The 25993-nt window shown below is 44.6% G+C and overlaps 1 protein-coding gene and 2 long non-coding RNA genes across 5 annotated transcripts in view; 1 reads left to right on the top strand and 2 right to left on the bottom strand.

Moving 5' to 3' along the window:
- Sox102F (transcription factor Sox102F) overlaps positions 1-25993 on the top strand; it is a 1035502-nt gene that overhangs the window by 498407 nt on the left and 511102 nt on the right. The gene's annotated exons all lie outside the window — the stretch shown is intronic.
- On the bottom strand, positions 10532-12671 carry LOC146190251 (uncharacterized). Its single transcript, XR_014706309.1, has 4 exons — positions 12522-12671; positions 12353-12455; positions 11101-11142; positions 10532-10993 (listed from the first exon to the last, which is right to left on the bottom strand). It is a non-coding gene; the product is annotated as an uncharacterized LOC146190251 (long non-coding RNA).
- Positions 16213-21314, bottom strand: LOC146190252 (uncharacterized). The gene is made up of 4 exons (XR_014706310.1): positions 21087-21314; positions 20337-20421; positions 19111-19219; positions 16213-16325 (listed from the first exon to the last, which is right to left on the bottom strand). It is a non-coding gene; the product is annotated as an uncharacterized LOC146190252 (long non-coding RNA).

A 25993-nucleotide genomic window follows, 5' to 3' on the forward strand; every position in this document is an offset into this window, starting at 1 on the left:
TCATCGTACCTTCGAAGGCAAAACATCCTCCAATTTTTAAAACATCAAAATATTTTTTTATATGCCGCAGGTGCTCCTTTTTCTGGATTGTGGCAGAAGTAAAACTGTAGGCTAAGATTCGCATCAGCCACAAAACAGTCCGTGTTTCATCAAAAACGACTGACTGCATGTCTTTGTGTATAGATGTTCGCTACCACGTCGCTTATCTATGTACGCAGCAATACAAAATACGCTGTTCTAAGTTTATTTTTAACTCGCGTCAGCTCACTGCTTATCTTTTGATGAGCTGTTAAGCGAGCATAGTATTGCGCTGATAACTTTGTGTTGGTCTTACTTTGACGTCAGTAAAGCAGCGGCCTCACCCTTGCTACCAGCTCCAGTGTCTCCCGTAAAGTCTCAAAACTGGGTCATCCCGAAACGCATTGAATAAACAAATTGAGGCCGAGCCGCATTCTGGTTACACGCTGCCGAAATCTCGATGGGAGTGACGCCAGGAGGCTACCTACCCTTGCATCACTCGAAACTCTCTCTCTGCTTTTGTTTTTCTGAAGCCCCGTGACGATTGCACCTTGGCATCGGAATCGCTCACTGTTAAGGTTATAGAGCCTTCGTCCTCACTTGCGCCGATTACGCGCAGTTTGTTGCTGCCGTTTTGGAGGCGATATCTCCGATCTGTTATGCGACGCTTGTTCTTGGCCCAATCTACGCGCTGCTTCTTCGTTCACTAAAGCAGCTGGGGCTACGTCTCAGGGGTGGCCGAAACATGCTTTCCGGCCGTATAACGAAGCACCGGATTCTTTCACGAGCTCCTATCGCAGTGCGCGAGGGGCGTATATTTCTCCCGCGAGGTCGCGGCGAGGTTGTTTCCGACATTGGCATAGCAAACTCCTCGAGGTCTCTATTGGAATGCGCCGATATCCCCTGCCGGATTTGTGTGACTCGAGCCGAGTCGAGCGCCTTGCGAGATAAAGGCGTTGTCTTCCGCTGTTCCATCCCTCCTCTTTCTGTTCTCTGAAGTGCAAGGCCGTAGGTGCCGCTGCTGCCAAGCGAACATATCGTCGATGAAGGTTTGTATACAAAGTGCTGTACACGACTCTGTGTGAACTGCATGTGCGACGGCACGCGTTACAAACATCAGATCCCAGCTGAATCATCATGCGATGGAAAACTTCAAGGTTTCCCTTGTATTCGGTTGAGTCTTTAACCAGATTCTCTATGCCGAAAGCCATCTTATTGTCCTTAAAAACGTCACCATGGTCGAAGCACGTAATTTAGGAAACTTCACTAGCTTTCACTTTTAGGGCGACGACTATTGTACATTTCGTGTTCAAATAATTTACGTGACACCCCCCGTCTCAAGCTTGAAAATTATAACGCACTCAGTCATATTTCGCGGTACTTAGAGGACGGGCCTCTGCTGCTAGTTTGTTAGGAAATATTTATATCGAAACCTGTTACAAATTATTTTATGACGCGCTTGACGCTGAGCTGTGGGAAGAGAAGCGGATCTTTTATTTTATAGATTATTTTCTGACCCGATGGGCACCGCAATTCACATCGCAAGCGCACATTGCTTCGCAACGACGAAAATAGAACGCTGGTGCATGGAGTGTTGACTGGAACGAAAGAGGAAATGGAAGAAGTGAAAAAGTCGTAAATGAGTCCCTGCGGGCTAGAAACAAACAGCCACTGTGAGCAAAAATGGAAATATTGCCACGATCTATTGAAATCTTTATTTGTTCTTTTTTCGACAGCTGCCGGGATGCGGCCTTATCACTCTGATTCTATAGTACGCGGATCGATTCTGTATTATTTGTTTGTTCATGCTCGTTGTCGTGAGGTGCAGCTTTATCAGTTTGTTTGTCGCGCAAGATGCGCCGGGATGGATGGATTCCTGAGCTCGCGTATGCTTCTGCAATGTTCTAGGTTGTGCTAGTCACCGTTTGCGGCTTTATCTAGATGTTTCCTAGCCGCCTTTAAATTGAACGTTAGTCGGTGTGACGGCGTTCTTAGTTCGAGGACCGATGAGCACGTTTGTTATTGCCGCCGCCGATTCTTTTAGTTCGTTCGCTGGCGCAAGTCAGCCCCAATAAAGAGTTTCATTCAAGTGCAACGCCAGTGTCATCATTTGTGCTTATCACAACTGCATGACAGTATGTTCACAGCATTTTATTCCGCCGTTCCAGTCGCACGTGGTATTGGAAACACGCAGGGCGTAGTGAGCCAGTCATAATCTATAGGCGCTGACCAGGGCTTAAAGTCAGGGGGGTTTTAGGGGGTCTGGGAACTCTCCGTGCTCGAATATTGTATAAGGACTTCATGAATACGAAGCAGGCAGTCATCTTTCTTCCTTGTCAATGGTTGTCACAACGTTTCTTCTAAGTAAGTTTTAATAAGAAGCCATTAACAGACATTCTAAAACCCGAGAAGGAGAAAAATTATTTCTCCCCTTAAATTTGTATGAACTGATGTGCCAGACAGGCCACAAGCAGCTTTTTATCTCCCTTTCCACCTGTGCTGGAACCATTAGAGATCCGATGGAGCCAGACTTTAAGAATGACAATGGGGCAGACATAAGCCTTGTGAACGAGATAGAGCCACGGAGTCAATCAAGATAAGACCAGCTCGTAATTCTGGTAAACAACGATGAGCTCCAGCATGAGCTCCCGTTAAAATTTCTGGGGAGGGGTGGGGTACATGGACGATGCCGCCCCTCTTGAAAGCCCGTCGAGAAGAAGAATAATGTTTGGCCGTGCATATTTTGTGCGCAAGCACATAGCACAAGCCGTCCCGTTCTAAAAGCCTGTCACGCTGGTCGCTTGTTCTGGTGGTCCGCTGCGACACCCTGCAAAGGTGACCCGGACGTGATACGCACGCGCAACATTTTGATCTACTAATGCTACTAGGAATATGAAAGAAAAATGGAAAGGGGGTGTTACTGCGAGGATTCGCGGCACACATTATGTGCATCGCTGTATTTTTTCATTAAACGTCTTCGAAAAAATTTTGAAAACAAGAACTGGTTCAAAGGTTAAACACAGCCTAACAGAAAGAGTCAGCCTGCTGTCCTGTCTTCTTTGTGCATGTATTCCTGTTAGGCTCTAGTTCCATCTTTGATATGAACCAACCAGATCGTCCTGCAAAAACTGATTTTAGCTTTCATCAGACGGCACAGCCAAAACAAACTGGCCACCAAAAGCACAAATGTTCGTTGATGCATTACCCGCACAGAATTTCGCGCTTGACGTAATCCATTATCAATGCAGATGCTAATATTGGCGTTTCGCTTCAATACCACGTGCGATCTACATGCTTTTGTCGCATAATAATTAGCTGCAGCTACTGTTCACGTCCGCTTAGCCACAGCTTCAAATGACTGGTAGTATTTGTTTAAAACAATGACATACATGCGTGATGGTCCATACCATCAACTGAAGTGATACGAGCAGGCCGGTCTTGGCCACTCCGTAAGCCTCGAAAAATGGCTGCAGTGCCGTTGAAAGGGCCCTGCGTAACATGGGCCTGCGGACGCCATCTATGCATGTGCACACTTACATGGATTGGTTCCGGTTTCAGCAAGACACCACTAAGGTCATGCGCGCATTTCGATGGCATATAATAATTCAGTATATTTGCAGAAACTGCTAAACGGCACCACGAAAGACAAACATTCTACCGGTGATATATATTTATGTGCTTATTTGGATTGCGTCCGACCGTCCTTATATAATCTCAGAACCCGTATTCCGTATACGTGGAGATTACTCTGAATTCAAAAAGTGCGAATTAAAAAGGCCCATGCTCGAATCTATAGACCTTTTAATAAGGCCAGATATGTAGAAAATTTTCAAAAAGAAAAAAAAAAAAACTGCGCCATCGTAGGAGCAACAAATTTCGTCGGGAAGGGCGCGCTTTTTTTTCTCCCGTACACACCTGCCGCCCGCGAAGACACCCCTCTTTCTGCTCCCCCATCTCCGGATAGCTATATGTGTGTGTGTCAGATGCATGCTCCTAAATCCCGCTCGCTTTTTTTATCTGATGCACGACGGTAATCCGAAGGAGCTGCCTGCAGTGACCAGCGTTCCCAGGTCCGCGGGACGCCCTGCGGCCCATAATGCCCCGGCTGCGAGCGCCTTATCGGAACAACGCGGGTCATCTGCCCGCTAACTGAAGGCAGCGGCTAAACGCTTCGCAATACTGCGGTTTACCTTGGTACGCGCAAAGATTAAAAAAAAAAAAAAAAGCCGAAGGCTGGAATAAAAGAAGAGGAACGGAGAGGGGGCGGCGAGCTCCGGCCAGGAGGCATTCGCGAAGTTGTGTCAAATCGCGTTTTGTCATCATATAGCTGCTCGGCTTTCCAACTAATTGCCAATGCACAAAGATATCCCGCGGGGGCAGCTCGTTTTCATCTTTCTCTCGCCGAACCTTTGGCCCCACACGCTGGCTGGCCCACGCGTCCTCTGTCTCTCTCTCTAAACGAGAAGGGGTGAGATACATACGCCTCGTATATTGGGGAAGAGTGGAAGAGCTCATCTCTGCAGCGAGCACGGACGCTTGCTTCCTGCGGCGAGTCGCTCCTTTCGAGGCGAAATCTCCGCGTCAAGGCTTCCGATTGCCATCTACACTTGTTCGATCTCCCGTAAGGGTCCGGGCACATGTCAGCTTCAGCAGTGGCCCGACGCGCGCAAGACGACGAAACGGCTGCTTTAAAATTCAAATAATCCGCCATTATTTTCTCTCTTTCTCCCCTGCCTCTCTCTATGGCGCCCACGTATGCTGATTCTTGTTTCCCGCGAATTGAAACGGCGCCGTATATATGCGAGTAGTACATGCCTGCGTTGTCTCACGCGGCGACGAGTTAATGTTGGTTTGCGGTGTCGTTCGCCGCGCTTATGTTTTATTGCTCGACCGCAGCGGCTTCTTTATAGTTTGTTGTTAACTTGCTATAGTGCATGAATCAGACCCAAGCTGCTGTGCCGCTTTTGTGGCTCCCCTGGAGGGAGAAAACAACGGGTGACTAACGACTGCTACCGCATCAATTTATGGTGGTCGTCGTTTCTCCGTTCGGACGTGTACGTGCATTTCAGCTGCTCACGGGCGACTCTGTTAGTTCTTACTCTCGCTTCTATGACTAAAGGAGAGTGTTTGTCGTCCTTTTCTTTCTTTGCTAATTTATGCGTCTCTCTTTTCGAACTTTGCCGATTTATATGCGCAGATGGCGAAAGCGGCTCACTCGGCCTTCGCTCGACCGGTCGAGTCTCTTTTTTTTTATTAGAGAGAAAGCTCTGCTGCTTTTCCTGAAAGCAAGAAGTTCCGCTTACGTTGTTGGCGTTGTCTTTGCAAAGTGTGTACCGCGTAGGGAACGGATGTCGACTAGAATTTTCTATAACTATTTTACCGGCAGAGTTCTAGCGGGCGCACTGCATAGTTCTGAAAGAGGCCGTCGCAGCAATGGCGCACACATTGTATCCCGCTCCAGAAAACCTTGGTGTCGTTTCTATAGTATTTCCTTCTCGAGCTTTCATACTATGGACTTTTGGCTGCGATCTTCATTGTTTGTCCTTTTAAATGCACGAATTTAAAGCTTCAGAAACCTGGCGTAGATGAAAAGGCACTGTTGGAAAATGCTGCACATAGCCACACGTTTCAAAGTACGGCGTCCCTGTTGTTTGGAACAGACGGGAATAAAGCGAACTTATATTAGTATATAAATTTAAAAATTAAAAAGGAAAAGAGAGCGTAATAACAATTCGACGATTTTTGACGCACTGGCGGAAATATTACTTTTGAGATGGAAAAGTTTTTGGCTAAACAAGAAAAAAACAAAACTTGTACGTATATCATATACTGATAGACATAAGGTCCCGAAAACGACCGTCCGGGGTAAAGCTTTTTTCTGGAAAATAAAAAAATTAAAAAAGGTATAGCATGAGATAATTCATTGAACAGCGATGATGCACTTCCTTCGCGCGCATAATTTGAATGCACTCCTTTGTCAGCTTTACGCTTCATTGGATTGCGCTGCAACAACAACGAACTATCTCTGTTGCAAAGCGCTCAACGAATAAAACACCAACAGCTTCTTCTTCTGTGCCTGTTGCTGCGTGCGGTTAAAAGATTTAAGCATCTCGCATTTTTCCTTGGACCCGGGTTAGTTGCGAGCTCGAGCGAGATGTTCTCCATCCCAGTTAGCTGGACAATTCTAGTGCTCAGTTTTCATGCGCAATCAATCTATTGCTACATCCCCCTACACCCGCCATTAAATGACGCGATGCGGGCTAGTTCGCACTATGCCTTGCGACGATTACATTAACTGTTTCCGGTGCTCAAATGGCTATATAGGCCGGCGCTGGCGCTTTTCCTATAGCGGCTCGTGCACGTCTCGCAGCGGTTGGGCAGTTGTCATTACTGTGCAGCGTCGTGCCTATGAAGCGGCCGCCCGACTAGGCTGGTGAGCGCGTTAGTGCGGCCAGTTACGACGAATAGCTCTGTGATTGTACGCCCAGCTGATCCGAAGGCCGAGACCAGCGGTTGAGTGCGTGGCGGCAGAGATTTAGAGCGACGGGGTTTCAAGCGTGTCGGACGAGGGCGTTCTTTAGAGTGATAGTGATCAGTGATCGTAGTTGGTGAAACCCTTCTGCTGTACGCGTTCCCGCGATACACAGCCGCGGGTGCGGCCTTTTCTCGATCCCTATCGAGCCTTCCACGCACGCGGTAGTACACACAACAGTTCCTCCGTTTAAATGTTCTCCGTCGCGCACACGTTGTTTCCTTATCACCGTGGAAACGACATACCTGCAGAGTCGCCGGCTTCGACGCTATGAAGGCGCAAAGACACGTTATTGGTCGCATGCATGTTGCGACAGTGAGGTTTAGGTAATTGACGGCTTGTTGCAAAGAATCAGTGCGATGCAGGAAAGCATCCTGAAGCCTTGCGCGGGGAACTTTCGTGGCAACAATTTTCACTCCCCGTTGCTGACCCCACGTGGTTAACATTATTCCGGCTCACACGGGCAACATTTCACCGGTGTTTTGTTTTGTTTGTTTCGCGTATGGAGATAAGCTATTCCTTTTATCGGGGTAACCTATAAAAGGACGAATATGGACGGGGGAGAGGAACAAGTCGCAGACGAAGAATAGGCGCGCTTGTATGCAATAGATGAGCTTCTGCGGATAACCATGAAAAACAATGTTTGCAGCAACTGCGGCCTGCATTTCACGTACGTGTAGTGGAGATTATTGCTATATCGATTGGGGTCTCTTTGTTCGTTCGACATAACTAGGGCGTAGAGCTAGAAATCTGAATAAAAAAAAGGAACAAGGATTTTCTTTTCTTTTTTAGGATACCCTATATCTAAATGTAACCAATAAGCCTTTAAAAAACACGGAGCATCGCTGCTAGATATAACTCAAGGGAAAAGGCGGGTAATGATTCTCAAAGGATATCCTTCAGTCAATCGCATCGACCAATTTTCATGACGAATTTAATTCCTTCCGTTGGCCCCACCCTGAGTTGTTGCGCTAGCAGGTCTATGACGTCCATAATGCCAGTCAGTCGACGTCATTAGCTTCAGGGGACCGGGATTCATTGAGACACAACAGCCGTTTCTTTATATATATATATATATATATATATATATATATATATATATATATATATATATATATATATATATATATATATATATATATATATATATATATTGTCAGCCCGACTATAGTCAAAGCGAAACTATACTTAGTGCTGTTAAGGGTCCTTTCCTTCGTTGAGTGAATTTATTTTTCTTCCGTTGTAGGGAGCCGGTGTCAAGAAAACGAATTCAGAATCTTGTCCAGATTTTTTTTCTACCCCGCCGCGGTGGTGCAGTGGTAAGACGGCCGACTACTGTACCGGAGTATCCGGGTTCGATCCCGACCGCCGGCGGCGAAACGAAGTGGCTTCCGTGTGATGTGTGATGTCGTTGATTGATTGATTGATCGATCTTGTTTTGTGTGGACGCCTCAGCCGCGCCGTAAAGGAAGGGAGGAAGGTGGGAGTGAAAGTGGAAAGAGAGAAAGAGGAGCCGTAGTGAAGGGCTACGGAGTAATTTCGACCACCTGGGGATCTTTAACGTGACCTGACATCGCACAGCAAACGGACGCCTCGTCGTTTCGCCTCCATCGAAACGCAGCCGCCGAGGTCGGGTTCGACCCCGGAGGAGGAGGAGGACAACACATCTTTATTTATTTAGTCAGCGAAGGGTGGGGGGGGGGGGAACCCTCAGTCCAGGGTCCCGTTGGCCGTGGCTGCAGTAACAGCGCGGCGAGCCAGCCATTGCTGGCGCTCCGGGCAGGAGTCCTGCAGGGCGACCTCCCAATCTTCCATGCAGGGGTGGGGGAGAGGGCTTAAAGAAGGGGTAACTTGGCACGCCCAAACCATGTGCTAGAGCGTTGCCCGCTCACCGCAATGTGGGCAGTCAGGGGAATAAAGGGAGGGGTACCAGAGGTTTAGGAGAAATGGCACACCGGCACAGTAGTCGGGCGTTCTTATTGTTGTGGCTGTATGAAGAAGAAAAAGAAAATGCACGGGCCTGTAGCTGAAGCACCTCCGCTGCCTTGTGCCGACAGAAGAGGAAATAGAGAAAACGAAAAAAAAGAAGGAAGAGGGAAAGAAAGACGCGCGCCGCGACAGCCGTCGTCCACCACCGAAGCGGTGGCGGGTGCAATGACGGCTACAACAGACCCCAAATGCAAATATTGCGGAGAGAGGGCAGGTCTACACCACGTGGTGTGAACCTGCCCACACAATCCGCCAGATGACCCGAATGCAGTGCCAACAATTGATGGGTGGGAGGCATCCCTATCCAGCTCCGGACTAGAGGCCCAACGGGCTCTCGTGACACGCAAGCGAATAGCAGCGGCAGCCGCTGTAGTCCCGTACTAAGGACCCCATCTACACATCCCCCTCCCTTAAATCTACTCAAAAGTTTTTCACTCACTCACTCACTCACTCACTCACTCACTCACTCACTCACTCACAGATAAAAATTTGGTGGCAGGCTAGCCCCCGCCGCAAGCTGCAGTGACCTACCTGTCCCAGCCAGTATCTGCCAGCCTCCATGTGCGATGTCAGTGCACGTTAAAGATCCCCAGCTGGTCGAAATTATTCCGAAGCCCTCCACTACGGCACCCCCTCCTTTTTTTTTTCGCTAACACTCCCACCTTCCTCCCTTCCCTTACGACGCTGTTCAGATTTACACCTGAACCGCATCCGTTCCTGTGAACCAATTATTATTACTATATTTCCCCCAACCTCCCCATATCACCTTGATGGAGAATGACGGTCATTATTATTTTTAAACAATGAAAGAGTAGGTGCGCCAGAGGGGTTTCAAAATCTGCGGCTCCGGTGGTGGCGTTGCACTTCTATATAAAAATGTCTCATATAAGAATTTACATTTTGTGATCAACCTCTCGAAGTTCGAAAGCTAGAGGGTTTCGAAACGCATTAAACGGATCGCGAAACCACTGCGCATGATAGCCTTCATCTATGTTCAGTTTGCGTTCCGGTTCTTTCCTAGGTGTTTCTTTTCCTTAGCTTTTCTCTACCGCACCAATAGCTTGTAGCAATTATGTGTCGCCTGAGTTATTGTCGTCTAAACTTCTATGCGGCCCTTTCAAATTTTGTTCCCGCCTTCTGTTGTGACACTAGCCTTATCACGCTGTTATCCTGGAACCGGAGGGCGATGCTGAATTGTGGCAGCGTAACTTTTATATACGCACTCGGTGACTGCCTTCAAAAAGTTCTAGAGGGCACTTTGAACCACTAAAGTGCGATGAGGCGAAAGCCAATATAGCGCGGTGGATCGTAGACCTCCACTACTGCACCTATATCTCCCTCTCTCCTTTTGCTTCCACCTTCCTTCCTTCCTTTCAGGTGTTGGCAGTGAAATGTGACATAAGCTGCGCCTTTTCTTTCCTGAAACGCCGCTGATGCTTGCTCTACTCTGTCGGCTTCAGTTTGCTGTATGGTGGTGGGACGCTTCCCGTGGCCGGACGGACAGGGTTATTAGCCCCGAGAAGTTTGAGTGGCGCCCTCTGGCGGTCAGCCCGACGTGACGTCACGGCAAGGACTGCCTGCGCCGATCGCTCTGGCTTCTCCGTGTTGCCGCGTAGCTTAGAGTCTGCGGCCTCGGTTGTTCTCATAACAACAGCATTATGAACAACGCAGACAGCACCGATCGAGTGTCAGGAAAAAAGAAGTATTTAATTATGATTCCTCTTGCTTTCAAAACACGAAACATGCGCTCGTCGCGGTGAGCGCAAGTCTCGTGCGTGCCCGAGCGCTCGCCGCGACGGGCGCAGCTGGTGCCGTCGCCGCCGCAGGAGCCTTTCGTGCGTCGTCCCTTGAAACTGATGATGTGCGTGGAGTCACTATCTTCATGATTGTATTACGAATGTAATACAACCATGAAGAGAGGTCTATATGCCTGCGACGCGATAAATTTGTACCGTTTTGATGTGGACGTTGCTCAGAGCGCGTATTATGGACTGCGCGCTGTGAAATTTGTGCACGGATTTTTATTTAAAAGAGGCTACTGATTAAAACTTTATTAGAATCATCTTACTTGTCGAGCATTTTTGAGAAGCAATTACGCATGATTTGCCAAGAGCAAAGTGCATTTTGATGGCCAGAATTATGAGTTATTAACCGTGTCGTAAACATTTCCGTCATTCCGTTCGCCTCTGCCTATTGCGCCGCAGCCGTGCGCGCATGGGATGTCTTGGGGGCACTGCTAATTTGCAAATTTCTTTCCAGTTTCCCTTTCACTGAGGAGCATAAATTCCTATGTGGACAAGGCGTGCGAAACAAGTCGCTGCCTTAGTGAAGCAGCGCAACCACTTTCATCAATGATTTTTGCAACCGTTATTAGCTGTTTTTGCTTGAAGATGTCATTCGCGCTGAGCTGAATCCCAACGTCCTTGAAAAGCTTCTGAACCTTCACGGTAACTCCTGAAAAGAAAAAAGCGCAAGCTCTGTCAAAAAAAAAAAAAAAAGAGAAAAAAAAAACACAGCTGCAGGTGAAACAGGCAAGCAGTGTACAAAACTGTATTACATACCTTCAGAAATTCCTGTGAGTTGGTTAGCGCTGTGTGTTGGTCCTTGAGAGAAAAAAAACTACAGAATTATTATGCCATTAAACCACTCTTTACAGATACAGAGATATCATTAAATTTTCGCCACGCATTGAAAACTTTTTCGTTTTGTTAAATACTACAAACAGCTCATTGAATCCATATGTGAAGAGGATGAAAAATGGGTCTTGTTTAAACAGGTCAGTCCTTCTCTGTTCTTAGGGTAACATTATGCTTAGAGTGATAAGGTTGAAATGCAGTATTTTCATGTACATTTGGTGACGTGGCTAGATTCGTGTATCTACGGATGACTTGTGGTTTCATTAATTCATTTTTATGTTGTAACAAGCTCTCCACTCGAAGTTACTGCAGTAATATAGAGATTGTTTAAGGTAAATATTGTTTGTTTTGATCAACAGTAGTGGTGAGGAAGCAAAAGCCGATAATTTATCACGATTCTAGCTTACTCATGTATTTCAGTTTCATAGCCAGAACTAAAGACAATGCGGGATATTTAAATGTCTTTCTTTTTCCTGAATGCTTGATAAAAATCATTCACGTTAATGTGAATCATCACAAAGGAATAGTGGCCGCATAGCGTATCCATAGGTAAACGGCGCTCGAATTTTCACTACTGTCCCCATTCTTGTGTGTTGTCAAAGCCTCTGCGTGTGCGCAGAACTGGTACTACTTTGCGGGAACGCCTCTTTCACCTGGAATCAGATCGAGTGATTCAGGCTACAACCTCAAAAAAACACTGAAACAAGGCCTCACCGAAGTCTGGGCATTACCTCAGAAAAGCGCAGAGCAGCTGCACATCACGTGCACTTTAAAGCCACGCTTGTTGCATAGCACACAAGTCTGAGACGTATATATCTAAGGCACGGCTTCACGGAGCCCGAAACAAACAAACAAAAAAAACATTCCCTATCACAACCCTTACTGAAGTGCTGTTTTTAGGGATGCGTTGCAATGAATCTGCGCCCCGTGTCTTGGAAAATTTGGAAAATATCAGCATTCAAACAAAAAGACCAGCACAGCTGTGCGGAATTGTGTAAAATTTCGCGGCATGAATGAACACGAGAACACCACTGCCGTGAGACACATTTTAAACAAAAACTTAATCAGGGTCCCAGTTGATTCAGCTTGGACATTCCGCTACTGAGCAAAATGCCTGAGCACTAACTGACACAAAGATCGAGGAAACGAAAGTTTGAGCAATGGCTGATTTACTTACGCCGCCGCTTCGTCGATCCCGGGAGCGATCGCATTGCATCGCTAGGACGCACGGGAAGGTTGACGGATGGAACAGCGTCTGGCAATAGCTTTGTTCTTGTACACTGATAATTAAAAAAAAGGCTAGTTGACAAACAGCCCGTAAAAGCGTCGCTACACGTACGGCTCACCTAGTATCTTGTACACCGGCTACACAGTCTTCCTTTTTGAAGTGCTTACTGCACACTAGTGGCAATGCCGACGGTTGCTTCCCCATTCTTAACTTTATCAATCTAACCTCCTTCATTTTGAACAACTTTGGGTAAAGTGGAAGCTTACACCGGCTTTCTGCCGTGATTTTCACTGCGCACTGAGCAATAAGCCTCTACGATTATTCGCGAGCGAAAACGAACGAAAGGAGCCGGCATCGGCCGGGAGGAGCAGCAGCCCGGCTGGCGGAGTCCTTGCCGTGACGTCAGACTGAGGCGATCGCAGCGCCGCCAGTGTTCGCTCTCGGGGCTAATGGCCGCGAGTATGAGCCGTTGAAGGCTTTCGCCTTAATACAGTTATTTTTGCTTAAATCCTGCTCCAGCCATGCCAGGGTATTTCTGATGGAGCTGACTGGGGAGCAGCGTTTCAGCGAATTGGCAGGTCACCTGTGTGGTTAGTGACTACTTTGAAAAATGTGGCGTTATAATAGGGCCTGACACGAGGGAAAATGCTTAACAAAAGCCCTCCTCGACGGTCGAGTGATTTGTGCCGTTGGGCTGCCAAGTAAGGAGGTCGCGGGACAGATTCCCAGCGGCTGTGCGATATCAGTAATCGCTAAAGAGTCGCAGGTGGTCTAAATTAATCCGGAGTTACCGCTGCGGCGTCTCTCACAGGGCACTTCAACTCCGGCACGTTATATGCGTGACATACCACACAATTCATGGCATTTATTTATTAATGCGAAATGTTGGTGAGGCCAAACGGAAAATATGGGCGCAAAAACTGATGCCGCGACTGAGTACGCAAATCTTAGTGCGGTGCAGTAGTATGTCGTAACGAGAAACCATCCTTGTAGTGTAGTGGTGTAGCTTAATGAGAAACAATCTGGTGTGGTGCAGTAGTATGTTGTAACGGGAAACCATTTATGGCGTATTGGTATGTCGTAACGAGAAACAGTTTCGTGTGGCGTAGTAGCATATCACAACAGAAAAATAGTGGCACGGGGATTAGCCATAAAAAAAATAGTCAAAAGAAAATCAGTAATAACAAAATTATTGTCAAGGAAATTAACAGTAATGAAATTAGTGATAAGAAATTTGGTGATAAGGAAATTAGTACCAAGGGAAGGAAATGAATTATAGGAAAATTTGTAAAAAAATATACCAGTGGTCATGATATTAGTGATAATGAACTCAATGATAAGAAACTTAGTTATAACTAAATTAGCAACATGGAAATTATTGACAAGAAAGTTGCGATAAAAATTTAATGATAAGGAGACTCGCATTTTTGAATGTGTGTTAACCGCAGTGATTTCGGTTTTTCATTTAGTAAATACATAAACAAATAAATGAACGTAAGACCAGTGGTACGTGCTGCCAAAGTGCAGTGCTTGTAAATGCGACGTTAAAGGGTGTGCATCACCCGCCGTGTAAACTAGCGACAATGGCTTTCGGCTGCTGAGCGCGAAGTCACGTGTTCAATCTCTGCCGCGGCGACTGTATGTTGATGAAAGCGAAGTGTTATAGCACACGTGCTCTGTGGTTTCCGTGAGCATCATGGGACCGCTGTAGGTCAAAATTAATCGAATTCTGCCGTCTACAGTGCATGCATAATTTAAGCCAGTGTTGCCTTGGAAAGTGTAACAAAATCAACCGATCAAATTTAGTGCAACAACGTATTTAATTACCTATGAGCACGACGCAATGAACGAAGAAAGCGTACTCAAGGATATTGTTTGTGAGTAAAATTCAAGTAAAAGCCTCTGAACAAAAACAAGTATCCGTTTTAATTTTGTAGCACTCTTATTGCTTATGGAAGACATCGAAGGCACGCTAACGCTATCTCAACTAAAATGGGAAGTGAGAGTGAACACTGTGAGTTAACAGAACCGGCCCTCACCTCGTCGTGCATACTGAAAACGGGTATAATGGGGAATGTCTTGATCCAGCCAAGCGTTTAACAGAGCTCAGCCTTCTCAGAAGAGCTATATATGCTCTTCAACATATATAGTTTCCCTTCGTTGTAGATCAGCCCCACCAACTCGTCCATCCTGAGCGCTTCGCCATTACAAGCGTACCTTGCCACAGCGTTTTCATGGGCGGAAATGCACTTGATCCCCATGTTAGATAATTGATTGCACGTTTACTCAAGACAAAAACAACTTTACAGTGAGATGTGGCAAAAGGCAAAACGTAGCGTGACGAGTTGCACCAGTCATGTGCAACTGTCGTGTGCAAATAAGGGAAGTAAAGATCAGTGTGCAGAATGTGGCTTTACGGAAGTGCGATAAAACTGTTCTACTTTTCTCCGCAAGGTCATTTATACAATCTCACTCATTCTCAACTCAAATTAGCTATCTCGTGAGAGTAGTGACTGACGGACAGCACGTTCCCTTTCTACCTGTGGTTCCTGGACGCTGCCGAGCGCAGCCTCAGAGCAATGAAATGTATTACTGCTATACTACTAAGCCTTACACGCCTCTCGAAGAATGACAGATATGGTACACAAGCACTGCAGAAGCAGAAAGATTAAAACATCCGTCAAAATGTTAACAGTGTAAGTGCGCTAGTGGGTTTATCAGGACGGGTACAGTGTTTCGGCAGTCGGCATATGACGCTGCTGCTGCGGTTGAATTTGATAGGTTTTATTTAGTGCGAACTGCATTCCTGGCTCCGAGTCCCGGAATGATTAGGCACCCATGCAGATGAGTGGTGCAGCACTAATGGACAACACGTGTGCCTACTATGTCCGTAAATTGTATTCTCTATAGAGGTTAGTTTGGCTTGGCTTGGTTTATGGGATCAACGTCCCAAAGTGACTCAGGCTATGAGAGACGCCGTAATGGAGGGCTCGTGAAATTTCGACCACCTGGGGACACCGCTCAGCACAGAACGCTTTGTTTTTCACCTGCGTCGAAGAGCGGTCGCCGCTGCTGCACTCTAAAAAAAAAAGGTGTGATCTTAGTCTTTTTGGGGGGTAAACTGCTTGTCGCTGAGCTAACACCTTTTTGGGGTAAGGTTACGCTGTGTCTTGGAAGACTAAGTATTTATACCATTGCATGTAGTGTAACATTACGCTTCTGGTAGCATAAACTTGCACCTTCACAAGCAGTGTAACTGTATTCTACCTAGGCATAACGTTGCACCTTTCATAAAGGCCTATGTTTTAGTCTGTCGATGGCATAAGCATACCCTTGCATCAAAGGTGCAAGTTTGCACCTTGACAACGTAAGCTTATCCTGTATGTACAGGTGCAAAGTTACCATTTTAGAGTATAAATTTATATTTTGACAAAGAGCGCAAAGTTTTGCACCTTTATGGTGCAAGCTTATACCACCAGGAGAAGGATAACGTTGCCCTCCAAGCAGTTTAAAGTAATGCCATATTACATAGGGTATCTAAGCATCATCTTGTGGTATATATATGCTATCCACACAAGAGTACTATTACCAATCTGCATCGTAAACTTGGTCACTGGAAGCAGGAATAAAGCTAACCAATACATTTCAAGATTTTCTGGAAGGAAAGATTATGTTGAAACATTGCAATATCTTTGTGTCGTCTGGAGTGTGACAGTGAGCAATGTTTCAGGTGAGGTAGGCTGTGTCATGTTGTATTCAAGCCGTAAGTTATGTTGCAGAGTGAACAAAAAGAATTTACAGAACAATCATTTAAGATAACATACCATGGTGTTTATTTTACCTCATTATACACCGAAGTTGCAGCAAGGGACTGGATAATCTTCTCCGCACAGTCAGGGCAGGGATGTACCACGTATTTGACCTGCATAGAAAAGAGAACTTGTAATCAGTTACTCACGAAGAAAGTCTCACAAAACATGCTTATGGAGTAATTAATTCACATATAAAAATAACACTGCACAAAGGGCAAGTAAAAAGGAAGACAGATGGAAATAGTGCACCAGTACAGGCTTCCAAGTGTTTATATAATGAGAATTGTGAAATCACACAATATATAGATCAATGAAAATTCTCCAAATCTGAGCTTTACCTGTGCCACTAACACACACATAGACAACTAGCACATTGCAATCTCAGAAAAAATTGACAATATGCTCAACAAGACACAATATACAATGAGACATATTCTTGTTAGGAGCAGGGTCAAGCCATAGGCATCACTGATGTTGGACTACCCAGAGGGTTATTTAAAGAAATATGAATGAAAACATATTGATAAAATAGAAGCTAGCCTAATAAAGGCAAAAGATGTGATTTAAAAAACCCCTCCCTCTACTCGTTCATATGTGCAGTTCTCCTTTTTTTTATCATTAGCTTTTTATGTTAAACTTTGTTTTATCACCTTCACTTTCACCTTTGTTGTTTGCTGGTTTCCACTCCAACACCCAAACATTATAGTTTGCTTTCACACCTGACCATACCAGTGGTCTTGTTTCTAGTCACTATGGTCTCACCCTCCTAGAAAACACTGTCTCTGGTCCTTCATGACATTATCTTATGTTGCCTATAGTGTTAATGTTTTCCTGAGACTACACTGTCTTTAGTCATCTGATCATCCATCACAAGTGACAACTGCAAATCTCTTCTTCTTCTTTTTTTTTTTTTTGGGGGGGGGGGAGGAGGGATGGGGGGAGGTCCTTTTGTTCTTGCATTCGTTGTCATTTCTCATGAATATAACGAATGAAGCTTGTTCCTGCAGAGCTTGCTCCTGCAGGGGTATGTCTAAGGTCATTCTATTGTTTCTGCCTTTAGTGCAGTTTACATTCCTGGAAAAAGGCATGAATATACCACAGAGGCTATGCCTTATAAAATGCGGGATACCACTTCTGAAAGATGGAACATTTCATGCTAAAAGAGCAATGATAGCAAGGCACATCCAAAGCACCTTCTGCACATGTGCATTACTGCAGTGATGTCACAGATGCAGAATTATGTAAAGCATGACAATAAAATGCAACTTTTACATAAGTTCATTGCTAGTTTCACACCACACATCAGCTTATGCCGATGCCAAAAACTTCTCGAGACTGCCGTTTCACTTCAAAACTACATTATCTTGCTCAGGAGGCAAAAAACAATACACTTCAATACCCCTATAATTCCTTGAACAAACCACAAAGCTTGAGATTCTATGTATTGCTGTTTCATGTAATGCTCGCAGCACATGCAGCAGGAATAAAACTTCTCATAAACTGCAATTTGCCAGAACTGTCAACTGCTTATTTCTTTAGATGCCTAACTAATGAAATTGTAAATGCTGACCAATATTATACAAGAATGATTATTAAAAAGTGTTTACAACAAATTTCTCGAAGATTATGTTCTTTACCTTTACAGATTGCAAATCATAAACTATGAAGAGACACCCGTGCAGTCTCTGCCGGTGGGTTGTGTAGCAATGTGGACTTTGGGTACCTGGTACAGCTTCAGGATTAGACTTAATTATCTATTCTTTTTGTTTATAAGAGGCAATATGAAAACTGCAAAATTGAAGGCTATTAATGAGTGAGCCTAGGCCTAAAACCCTCCTAATCATCTATGTGGTCTAACATAATGAGCATCAAAAATATTCCTTTAAAAGCTTTGTAAGTTGGTTTTTCCACATTACATAACTAAAAAAGGGTGTTGCTGACATTTCTTATTCAGATAATATAGACATATTTTGTGTTTTTGATGATGCAGAAGAAGCTAACATGATTCTGGCAACAATACCAAGTGCAGCAACATTTTTTACATGCAATGTGGGAAAGCAAGACAATAGTTTTCAAATACGCCTTTCCTTGTTCAGTATTTTGAACTACATTGCTCTTTCAGAAAATTTAAGAACTGGGCTCACCTATAATATTGGGGACCCTCATTTCTGATATATAATACTGTCCCCTAAAATTAAAATGCAAAAGTTAAGTCAATTTTGGTTGATTAGCCATTCAACCATTATCCTCTGCCACAGACATGTCCACTGTGCTGCACAATCCAGTTCTAATTGTACTGCAAATTTCATTTCATTCATTCTCCCTTTATAGGCCCATAGACATGACATAAGGGGTGGGGGCATATATATATATATATATATATATTTGTTAAATGGTAGTGGTGGAACACAAGGAAAATACGCTGAGTACAAATGGCACAAAACAATATAAAGAACACAAAAGAAACAATAAAGCTGAAAGTGCTAAAATACCGTCCATTACATATCACCTGCAGTACTTCATTTTTAGTTTCATTCTATTGTGGACATACCTAGCAACATAAGAGCATGTGAGTTGTTGAAAATTACACCCATCAGAGAACATAACCTTACTGCTGAGAACCAAGTGCAAACAATTTAAATATTAGGTTTTGAAGAAAAAAAGAAAAGAGGCATACATTAACAGCTCACTCAATAAAAAGAAGTCAACATGTTCAGATCGATTACATACTGAAAAAATTCCTCCCTTGCTAACTTGCTCAATAGCACTGAATGGTTCCAAAATCAATGTAATGCCAGGGCTATTGCTCCTCAGCATCGAAAAATATGCTCTTTGATAGACATAAAGCAACAATGAAGAGACCACAATGCCACAGCTATGTCGAAAAATACATACCACACAAATCTTGCCGTAAGTAGTCGTCCAGCGCTGAAGAAAGCAGGTTGATCTTTAGAAGCAGGAGTAACAGCACTTCTACACCGTATTCCTCCTACTGGCAGGTACGCTGCAGCAAAGGTATCATTCATAACATTAGCATGATACTTGTAACTAGTACATACATAACTATAGTACAAAAAATAATGGCACCACACATGCCACAACAATGACTCAAATATTTTGACAATGAGCTTAAAAGCTACAACTCCTGTTCTAGATATATCTGTAACAATATCTGCCACCTCTTTACAGTCGCAATAACTGCTTAAATAAACTAGAATAGCAGATTTATGACAAACTGCTAGCACAATGACAATACACATTAACTTCAATGAGGGAATGTCTCAGTACCAGTGAATTGTAGTAATGAGTATAACACAATGTCTGACAACAGAAACTACAGAAGGAAAAGAATGTGTTGTTATTGGTCAGGCATAGCCTCCTTTCTATGGGTCAGGAGGCTGAAAAGTTCAGAATGGAAATAGCTGAGTAGAAACTATAGCAAATCCCCAAATGAAAAATATTAGTGATACAAAAATTTTCCTTAGCTCGCTAACGAAAATTAGCACATTTAATCAAAATAGCTGTTTGGGCCAGTTGGTTCATACTTACACCTTAAAAGACCAGCGAAAAAAAAAAAAAGAAAACAGGTACAAAGGAACACAAAACGTATTTCAGTGCCCGTCCTGTCATTTTTTGTTCCTTTGTCCCCGTAATTATTTTTTTTTTGCGCTGGTCTTTTTATGTACCGATTACAAACAGAAAGTCAGTCTTAAAGCAGAGAAGGGGTGACACATGGTTTGCTTCAATGCTGAAGACATCTGATCACCAGCTAACCCAGATTTTTCACTTGTTAAGTGATTTGATCGAGTCCAATATTTATTATCAGTTTTTAACATAAGTGATCAGCAAGTTAAATAACACCATTTACTCGCACACGCCCTCAAACACAATGAAACTCAATTGATAAGTCACTGTCTGGGCGTGCACCATATTGCACGGCATGAGCGAAAATGGCAACACGCAAGGAGACACACACATGGCACGCGACATAAATATTCTCCGACGAGAATCCCAAGCAGTATACATTGAGGCAGATGTCAGTGATCAGCAATATGTGCCACAAAAGTGCGCGTGTCAATTTAAACGCCCCTTTCTGGACGGAAACAATGCTTTGGACTTACCAGCACGGATAGCAGAGACCAGTTTCAAATTCTTTGAAGAAACGACAGTCTACGTTCTTGCGCAGACGAGACGAAGGACTTGAGCCTGCAGCGAAAAAAAAAAAAAAAAAGCGTGAGAAATGTCTTTCCTGCACATTGCGTCACTGCGACAGTATACATGTACACGAATCGGCTCGGTCCCACCTCTGGTCTCGACGCCATCAGCTCAAAACTGCGGGGTTAAATCGGCGTTCTGAAAGCGTGACTTTAGGATATCAAGCGCGCTGCCTTCGAACGTACAAGTTGCTGGCAAAAGAACCGTAAACTTAACCCATCACCCTGCATGCTCTCCCGCATTTATGGCAACGTTCCCGTAAAGCAGCAACAACAGACGATCAAAATCGATTGTAGGCAGCGAGCAAAAATAATGCGGCATGCAAACACGTCAATGCGTATCACCGGGACTGCATTAGCACTCGTCGACGCATACTTTCGACCGCGGGATATGCTTGTGAGCGTCGTAGACGACTAAAAATGCACCATTAACATCCCGCAAAAAGGTCGTGACCATCTAAAAATTTTGGGATGCGCCGCTCCTCCAGTCTGAACTGAGGGAGTGGTATGCTCAGGTTGGGATCCAAGACGTCGTGCTCAGAGGCCGTTTCACAGACAAACAAGCAGCGTCGCGGACGTAAGCAATAACAAAACATGTTCAGGCCAAGTTAAATAGCAGAGAAAAACACGTAAAACGAAATGTAAAACGTCACTTACATGCGCGGCTGAAATTTGGCGCCAAGGATCCGTTGGAACGCCACCACCGCGACGACCAGCCATCCGCCGTTTCATTCCGAAGTTCACACTTTCACGAAGTCGTTTCATAGTGAGGCATCGATGAGCGCACTCGATGAAATAATCGCTGAGAGCAACCGAACTTTTCTAAAAACACAGATGAGTACCAACGACAAAGAGCACGAACGCTGACTCGTGCGGCAATCTCCGTCGTCGTCTTCTCGGATTAGCAGAGTGCAGGGAACGCAGGCAGGCTCAAGCAACTACGAACACGTGACGCTGCGTTGAGAATAAAAGCAACAAAACTAAAAAGCAACTGCTTCGCTTCTCGTCTCACCACCACTCCCCCATCACCTCCCCTTTCTCCCTGTTTTGCAGCGTACACACTTGTCTGTCCGCCCTTGTTCTGAGTTCGGCCTTGCTCTCTCCACGGTCAAGCTCGCGTAGGAGTCAAAAGACGGGACGGGTGTCGGGGGGGGGGGGGGGGTGAAGGGGGGAGGCACCGCTTTTTGTAAGAAGATAAGATGCTCCCAACTTTCGACGATTCCCTACCTCCTCCGGGGAAAAACGAGGGGTCCTTTTGTGGTAGCTCTTGAAAGGACATCGGACGGGAAGTAGGAACACAGCCGCACCCAGCTTGAAACCGGTTACCATCATAAAAAAAAAAAGAAGAAACAAGCGGCAAACTTTTTTTTGCTTGAGCTGCAGGGACGAAATGGTGTAAAGTCATGCGAGAGAGACTAACGTCTTCCGTGCGGGTGATTGCGCAGGGTATATTTAAGCCATGCGGTTTCAGATAGCATAAATCCCGAAGTTACCCTCCTTTTACACTCTTTTTTTTTAGAGTGTGGGATTCGATCCCGCATCCTTGGAGAACAGCAGTCGAGCGCCCTACCCACTGCGCCCACGCCGAGGCTTTTCTTTCTAGACGCGCGCTTTTAAGAAGGCACTCGAAGCAATCCTTGATGTGAAGCCTTTCGGAGTTTTAGTAATTTCATGCTACAGTCGAGTGACCGTCGGGAGACGAAGGAGCGGAGCAAACATTGCGACTGCAAGGGCATGCCCACAATACCTGCTGCTGTATAGTGAGCGTCATGTCGTATAGATGTTTTGATTCATGCGAAACAATCCGTGCCAATCATCGGCTTTGTCGGAGTCCAAAAAAAAATTATTTTTATCCGCTGGACATAGGGCAGAAGGTGTAAACAGAGCAGACATTTTAATAAAAAAGCTAGCATGCTCAGGAAACCACTTGTTATCGTTACTGAGGAAAAACGAATTGCAGGGGAGCCTTGTTGTTGCCGCATCAATCCCCCTCTGCAGCCAAATGCGTCGACCGATTTTAGTGAGTATATTCTGCTCGAACGAGACGACGTAGGGTGCGGCAAATGGGAGGAGCTAGGCTCGCTATACGCCTTCATAGGAACAACCACGATGTCTTGAGGATCTTATGACGCCATTAGCTGAAGGACTTCCTTTGGAGGGCGCATGCTGTTTTCTTTTTTTTTTCTTTTTTCCTTTTAAGTTAATTGTATCTGACTAATACTGTTGCGACAGCGAAGTGACCAAGAACTCGAACTCGAAATAATGTTGTTATAAATTTAAGGGGACTTCAGCGACGGTGAGTAGATTCGCAAAATGGGAGCGATTACTCAAGATAGTAAAACAAACTCATCGGCGATGCTTTCTGAAAATGCAGTCAAAGCTTAGAGTGCAACATTGTGCCGATTCAGAGCCATAAACACGCAGGAGGTGGAAAACATGCAGAAAAAAACCAAAACAAAGTCGATATCAGAATTCGCGTGAGTTGTGTGTTCTAAGCAGAACAGTCAAGCTCACAACGCTCTATCCAGCACTTTGATCATTGCGCATGCTCGCTGCCTCTCCCGATTGCCGCTCTGCATCGCCTCAGCGCCGCTGCACTTTAAGATCGAAGCTCGCGCAATAATGTAAAAAATACTGACTGCTTAACGTCAGCGCAGCGCGAAACGATGCGACTACTTAGCCATCTCTCGTGTACATCTCATCCTAGTAGCGTTCGCCGTCTAAGCGCCTGCAGCTACAGATCGTCGTTACGGTACACGACGGACCGGTGAGTATTCGGAGTCGTTCCGAGTAGCGCGAGCACGTATACAACAGGAGAGCCTTCAACAAAAGCGACAGCAGCAGCAAGGTGGATACCTGCAATAAAAATACCAAATAAGCGAGCCAGTGCCGTGGCGCTGTATGGTCTATGTAGGGACTATAAACCTATTGACGTCGCGGCAGCACCACTGGCAATTAAAAATAGACTGCATACCCGTGGATCAGCTTTGCTTTATATACATTCATAGAGGTTGGATAACATAATAATAATAATAATAATAATAATAATAATAATAATAATAATAATAATAATAATAATAATAATAATAATAATAATAATAATAATAATAATAATAATAATAATAATAATAATAATAAATCTTTATTTATTGTGCGCAGGAACAACCATGTGGTCTTCGTGCTGCAGCACAAAAAAAAATGACAATGCACACACAGGTTCTACACACACACAGATAGAACACAAGAAACAAATAACACATGAAAGGAAACTGAGATGAAAAGTGTCACAGAAAGAATGAAATCAATGAGTAGCATGTCTTATATGCACAGTCAGATAATTGTAGAGCACATCACGGGGGAAAAAAAAGAAAAGAAAGCTATAGATAGAGAAAAAAAAAAGGCAAATAACTGACTTTGATTATAGTAAATAGAAATATACATAAAATAAACAACCATTCCAGGAACAAGTCCGTGGTACTTAAAACACAGGCTAGAAATACAGGGAAATACAATAAAAATATAGAATTGAACGCGGGACAGTAAGATTCGAAAATACAGTTTAAAGTTAAAATATATATAAGAAACGGATAAAACGTAGTACAAGATACTTTAAACAGCACTGAACAGGAAGAAACAGATAAAAAGTAGTACAAGATACTTTACAGCAATGAACAGGAGAAAATGCAAAATGTGAAGTAAATTAAGTACAATACTTAGGCTAGAAAGTGGAATTTATATGTGATAAATACAGTTTAGAGCACAAAGCTACGAACGTCCAATATAAATGAAGAGAGCTAGTTTTGGAAGATGTCAAGGTGAAGACAAAAAGAGTTAAACAACATCTGCATTTTGTCAAGAGGGGAATGGGAACGAAGAAACTTGAACCGATCTGAATTCACTCATGCTCTTTAGCGGAACGAGCAGAAGAATGTACTCTAAGAGCTTAGAACACATAATGTGGCCATGAAGGAGCTTGAATAGAAAAATTATATCTACTCTGACACGCGCCGGGGTGGCGCAGTGGTTACGGCGCTCGACTACTGTTCCCAAGGACGCGGGATCGAATCCCGGCCTCGGCGGCAGCTTTTCGATGGAGGCGGAAAGCAAGGCGCCCGTGTGCTGTGCGTTGTCAGTGCACGTTAAAGAACCCCAGGTGGTCGAAATTTCCGGAGTCCTCCACTGCGGCGTCTCTCATAGCCTGAGTTGCTTTGGGACGTTAAACCCCCCAAACCAAACCAAACCAATCTGACACGACGACAGTTAAGAGAAGGAAGATTCTGTGGGGTGCTCTTGGCGGAGCGAGAGGAGGAAGTTGAGCAAGGAAAGCGATATCGAAATATCCGTAAAACTTTTTGCTGTACTCTGTCAACCTTGTTCCAGTTCGATTTACAAGTGCCACTCCAAACAATCGACGCGTACTCCAAAAGCGGCAAGCATATGGACAGGCACAGCTTTAGGAATGGAAGTGGAGTACGAACCTCTCTCGAAAGTCTGCAGACGAATCCGAGTGTCCGCATAGCCCGTTGAGCAATGCGTTTAGTATGAGAGGAGAAGCTGAAGGTGCGGTCAAAAAGTACACCAAGGTCATTAATTTCATCAACCCTGTCCAACAGCACAGATTCACAGAATAATTGTGGAGAAAGCTGTGCGTTTTACGAGTAAATGAGACAACCCTAGTTTTGGAAGAATTGAGGGTAAGTCGATTCTTCGCACACCAATCAGAAAAAGCAGATATGTCGGATTGCCACAACACGCAATCTTGAAAAGATTGTATGACCTTGAATGTTTTTAAATCATCAGCATAAAGAAGAAACGACGAGTTCTTGATGACGGAGGAAACGTCGTTAATAAAAACGGAGAAGAGAAGCGGGCCTAATACAGAACCTTGAGGAACTCCACTGGTTGCAGGATAAACGAAGGAAGTTTGTCGATTGACACTGACAAAGCAGGAGCGATCAAGGAGATAGTTACGTAGGAGGGCTACGATTGAGGCTTCGACACCAGAGAGTAAAAGCATTTCAAGTAGTAACGAGTGAGTAACAACGTCGAAAGCTTTGCTCGAATCACAGTACACAGTGTCAATCTGACCTCTCTGAAGGACTGCTGCAGAGGCATATGTCATAAACGTGACTAGGTTGGTTGAAGTAGAGCGACCCGATATAAGCCATGTTGATTCGGTATGATGACATGTTTGAGATGGAAGGAAAGTACATTATGCAAAGCTAATTCGAAAAACTTAGAGGTTGCATATAGAAGAGAAATCGCACGAGAATTGAAAACATGAGATTTGTTTCCTGACTTGAAGACAGGAAACACGCGTGCTATTTTTCACATGCGAGGAAAGGCAGCATTTTTTCAAACAGTTCTTAAATATAGCAGTCAGTACTGGTACAAAGATACAACTGAAAGCTGCGGCTGGCGGCTGGAATGCCATCACGTCCAGGAGACAAAGATGGTCTCAGACACTTAAGACTCGCAATTGCTAACTTCTCGTCAAAGAAAGGGGAATTAGATGGTGCTCCATATGGGAGGCATACAGTATTGCATTGTGGAGGTTTGTATAC

This window comes from Amblyomma maculatum, chromosome 4 (assembly GCF_055883805.1).
Source record: "Amblyomma maculatum isolate TAMU_Amacu chromosome 4, ASM5588380v1, whole genome shotgun sequence".
Taxonomy (NCBI): Eukaryota; Metazoa; Arthropoda; class Arachnida; order Ixodida; family Ixodidae; genus Amblyomma; species Amblyomma maculatum.